This window comes from Vombatus ursinus, unplaced genomic scaffold, assembly GCF_900497805.2.
Source record: "Vombatus ursinus unplaced genomic scaffold, bare-nosed wombat genome assembly UNPS02014791.1, whole genome shotgun sequence".
NCBI lineage: Eukaryota > Metazoa > Chordata > Mammalia > Diprotodontia > Vombatidae > Vombatus > Vombatus ursinus.
Window position 1 is genome coordinate 67067812 of NW_020954569.1, and position 5586 is coordinate 67073397.

Genomic DNA, 5586 nt, shown 5'->3' on the forward strand with positions numbered 1-5586 from the left:
TCTCTTCATCAATGATGCCTTTTGCATATGTGTAGATTATTCCAATATTTTGTATATGTAGGAAAATTGGTATATGGATGCTTGTTGTTCAGTTGTTTTCAGTTGTGTCCGACTCTTCATGACCTCATTTGAGGTTTTCTTAACAATGAGACTGGACTGGTTTGCCATTTCCTTCTCAAGCTCTTTTCACAGATGAGGAAACTGAGGCAAACAGGGTTAAGTGACTTGTCCAGAGTCACATAGCTAGTAAGTGTCTGAGGCTGGATTTGAATTCAGGAAGATGAGTCCTCCTGACTTCAGGTCTGACACTCTATCCACTGTGCTGCCTCTCATTTCTTATAATATAGTTATATTCCATTACATTCTTACATTATAGTTTGTTCAGTCCTTCCATAACTGAGGGGGATCCTTTTATTTGTTAGTTCTTTGTTACTATAAAAAGTGTGATTATAAATATTTTTGCACATCTGGGACCTTTCCTTCCATTTTCTTGTGGTATATGTCTAATAGTGGTATCACTGGCCATTGGTTTTTCAATTACTCAGAGTCTGAATTCCTTTCAGTAATCTCTTCATTTACATTGCTGTAGTTTTGGGAGCAGCAGTGGATGGAACACTTGTCCTGGAGTCAGGAAGACTCATCTTCCTGAGTTCAAATCTGGCCTCAGACACTTCCTAGCTATGTGATCTTGGGCAAGTCAGTTACCCCTGTTTGCCTCAGTTTCCCCATCTGTAAAATGAGGTGGAGAAGGAAATGTATCTTTGCCCAAAAAACCCCAAACGGGGCCATGAAGAGTCGAACATGACTGAATGATACAAAGTCTGCATATTTGTTCTCTGGGTTTTTATTTTGCTTTGCATCCATTTTTGCAAAATGTCCAGTGTTTCTCTGAATTCTCTGACTTTATTATCTGATGGCACAATAATTCCACATTAAATTCTTATGCCAAAGTTTTTTCAGCCAACCAATACCTGCCTCCACTTCCTAGTTGTTGTTGTTGTTGTTGTTGTTGGTGTGTGTGTGTGTGTGTGTGTGTGTGTCTGTATCTGAGATTTCATTGGTCTAGGGAACTCCCAGTGAGGTATCTCTCTGCCATTGCAGATCAGAAAAATTTGAAACTTAAAGCTTGCCTAAGGAATAGAGAGATGAAGTTATTTAACTAGGATCACATAACCTTTATGAGGCAGAGGTAGGATTTGAACCCAGATTTCCTTGACTCAGGCGCCAGCTCAGTATCTGCTATTCTACACTGTCTTTTCCTAGTTTTTTGAAAGAAAAACAAAACCCTCTAATTTAGAGGTCTGAGATTAAACTTTGGAAGACAGAACAAATCTCAGTGAACTGAAGCTATCATTGCACAAGCATTTACCAAGCACCTCATCTGAGCCTATCACTGTGCTAGCTTCTGTGGAGGATACAAGGATACCTGCTTCTTGTCCTTGTGCAGCTTATCCCAGCGGTGTGCTGGAGCCAGCTTGAACCAGCCAGTCAGAGTGAGAACTGATACTTCAATTTCACTCTGAGCATTCACACCTTGGAAATTGGCAAACACTACAAATCAGTCTTGATTTATTGTTTTACTGATTATTCACACTTAAGAAAGTGATGGAGAGAAAGTTAATAATGCAGATTAAACTTCAGAGTATGTCCTGTGTACATTTTTTAACCCTCCAGAGATCTGGGTGCTAAACATTTATTAGCATTCTCCTACTTATGCCCTAGATGAATAATTTTTTTTTTTTTTTTTTTTTTTTTTTGCTTTTTGGTGAGGCAATCAGGGTTAACTGACTTGCCCAGGGTCACACACTTGACACTAGTAAGTGTCAAGTTTCTGAGGCTGGATTTGAACTCAGGTCCTCCTGACTCCAAGGCTGGAGCTCTATCCACTGCGCCACCTAGCTGCCCCCTGATTTTTAAATAAATTTCTTGATAGATCTTTCTGAAGTACTCACACCACAGAACCACAGTAACTTGCCCTAGCTTCTACCAAGATCCTGCTATGGCATTCTGAGTCATATAAGGTGAGTTAAAGGGAGAGCTGGGGAGATGGACCACTTATTTGTTTCTCCTCTATACCTATTTTCCTTTCCTATTATCTTTTTTTTTTTTTGAGGCAACTGGGGTTGAGTGACTTGCCCAGGATCACACAGCTAGTAAGCGTCTAAGGCAAGAATTTGAACTCAGGTCCTCCGGACTCCAGGGCTGGTGCTCTATCCACTGTACTACCTGGCTGCCTCTCCTTTCTTATAGTCTTTCTGCTCCCCTAGAGTCTCCAGTCCTGTTGCTTTCCTGGACATAGACCATCTTGAAGTTTTTGTATACAAGATACCTGTCTAGAAAGATGGAAACCAAAAAAAGCAGAATCAAGGCATAAATCAGGCAAAAAGAATTGGGACATGACAGAATAGTAATATTAGTAATAATAACAAGTAGCTTCTGTATAGAACTTTGAGGTTCACTAAGCACTTTTCATATGTTATTTCTTTTGATTCTTACAATATTTTATGGTAGGCGCTATTATTATTTCTTTTTTAATGAGGAGGAAGTTGAAGCACTAAGTGCCTTGTTCGAGGTCACATCGCTACTTCGTGTCTGAGGCAGGATTTGAAGTCATGTCTTCCTTTCTCCAGATCTGGTACTCTAGCCACCATACCACCTGACTGCCTAGGTAAAGAGTGGAGGGAAAAGACTGAGTTGGTGAAGGTGGGGGGGGGGATGAGAGAGCAGGGGAGAAAGTTGTGAGAGAGGGGTATGAGAGACAGGAGTTATGAGAAGAAAAAGAAAGTAGGGAAAAGTGTATGAGAGGGAGAGGAGAGGAGAGACGATGAAAAAGCACAATGAAAGAGGGAAACATAAACAAGAGAGAAGATGAAGGAAGAATGAAGAGGGAGGGTGGAATGAAAAGAGATATTTGGGAGAGGAAAACGGAGAATGAAATGCGGTGTTGTGGAAGGAGAACTGTATGTGTTTGGAAATTGTCTGCATTTGTTTTAATCCTGGTTATGCTACTTATTACCTATGTGAGCTGAGACCATTCACTTACCTTCTTTGTGGGTTGTGGGCGTTGAATTAGGGGGTTTCTAAAGTCCTTCCCAGCTCTAAGTCCTATGAAGGGAGAGGAAAGAACTTGGGAGGAGATGAGAGTGGAGAAAGAGGAGTGAAGGAGTGAGGATATGAAGGAGGGTGGAAAGAAGGAAAAATGGGGAAGGAGAAGGAAAGAGGGGGAGAGAGAGATAGAGATAGAGATAGCTAGATGAGAGAGAGAGAGAGAGAGAGAGAGAGAGAGAGAGAGAGAGAGAGAGAACTTGAGGGAAAAGGAGTAATGAAGGGGAAGCAATAATGGCAATAAGGGAGATGATGGAGGATGATGAAGGGAATGATAAAAGAACCAACTAGGAGAGAGAGAGAGAGAGGGGAGGCAAAGGGGAAGAAGAAAACGAACGGAGAGGTTAGGGAAGCAATCAGCAGAGACAGGCTCTCTGGGACGTGTCTGGGCCTTCCTCAGCTGGCAGGGAGGCTGACTGGCCAGTGACCCGGACAGAGGGTGTCCATAGCAAGGGGTGGGCCTGGTGGGGTGCTGGGTGTGTCCCCTTGGTGGAAACATGCTGAGCTAAGCTAGTTATTTCTGAGCCAGGAGTAATTGTCAGGGCTGCTCACAGACATGGAATCTAAAGGTCCCTGCCAAGGTTGGGTGTTGCGTGTGTGTTTTTTTCTTTTCTTTTTTGGTGATTAATTAAAAAAAAAAAGCCCCATTTTGCTGACTCTAAGGGGAATGGATCAGCCAGTCAGTTGGCCTGCTCTTCCTTGGATCGCAGGCTCTGGCTGCCTCACTGGTTCCAAGGAACTGCTCCCAGAGTCATGCATCACGGGCCTGGGTCCCAGAACAGCATGGGGGCTCCCACCACTCGCAGAGGCCCCTTGCCCATGGCTCTGGAAGCAAAGACCATGGCCAGACCCAAGAGAGAGCTGGGGCTCTTCACCAAGGAGGCTGCTGCCTACAGACGCTTACCTCAGCAGCCACCCCAGGGAAAGTCAAAGCAATAATACTAGTAATTAATAATCTCTTGCCATGTGTACATAACCTTTTCCCTCCCCTCTCCCCCTTCGTTTTGAAAACACTATCACATCTTCGCAATGCCTCCACGAGGCATGGCAGGGTGGGGGTTGCCTTCCTTTGACAAATGAGAAAGCTGAATTTCAATGACTTGTCCAAGGTCATATGGTTTAGTAGTAGCCAAATGGGGGTTGGAACCCTGGTTTCCTGGCTTTCTGTCCAGCAGAATCCCTGACCAGTCCTCAGCTCTTGAGCATACTTCATTTTTCCTGCTTAATTATTTCTATTCCTTGCACATCTATCTGTCTTCTCTCCCTAGTAGAGAACAGGAGTGTCAAAGTTAGGAGTACATCAGTTCCGCTCCTGAGTTCTGTGCTATCCCATCTACGCCTGAGGTTGGGGTGGATGATGATGATGATGATGATGATGATGATGATGATCTCATACACACTCATCTACTACATCAGCATCGCAGGGGGAAGTGATCTCCAGTGGCAGGGACAGTTCAGAGTTCATCCCTAATCAATTCCATATCAGCAACTATGTCAATATATGCTGGAGTAGTGTCCCCCGGCCCATACTGAAGGAATATTAATTTGTTTCTAAATGCTGTCTCAGTCTCAGACACTCTCAGTCATGACTCCTAAGCCTTGCATCTTTGGGCAGGTAATGGCACTTCTCTAGGCTTCGGTTTCCTCATCTGAGAGTTGTAGGTACTGGATGGGATGATCTCGAAGGTCCCTTTCCACTCTAAATCCTATGATCCACAGTGATATCAGGAAACTTGCCCCAAATTCATTAATATTGCATTGCCAGGTCAAGTGCATTAGAGTGCATCTCCTTGGAGAAGAATTACATTTTGCTGGGGTCAATGTTGAAGTGAATTTGTGCTCTTTAGGCTTGCTTCTATTGAGGGAAGTGGCTTATAACTTTAGTGGGTGGTAGTAATACTCTCTTGCCCTAGGTTTTTGTGACGCTGCTCTCTCCTTGTTCTTTTCCTACCTGTCTGATCACTCCTCAGTCTCCTTTGCTGGGTTTTTGTCCAGGTCATGACTGCCAACCACGGGTATCCCACAGGGCTCTAACCTGAGCCCTCGTCTCTTTTCCCTCTAAACTGTAACACTTGATGATTTCATCTGCTCCCTGGATTTAATTACCTGATGACTATTCTGATTTCTCTGAAATTTATTTATCCATTCCTAACTTTGGAGATCTCTGCTGACCTCTAGTCTCGAATCTTCAACTGGATGTACTATAGATATCTTAAACTCAGTTTGTCCAACACTGACCTCATTATCTTCACCTTCCAAACTTCCCTGCGACTGCTGAGGGCACCATTGTTCTGCCAGTCACCCGCTGAGAGCTCCCTCTTCTTCCTTCCTCTTCGTCTCCTGTTTCCCATATGCTTTTTGCCACCACGTCCACCTTCACCTGTCTCACATAATGAGATGGCCCTTTTCCTTGCCAACCTAGGTGTTATCCTCGACTTCTCGCTCTCTCTTGCCCTAATTCTAACAGCAGCTAGGTAGTAG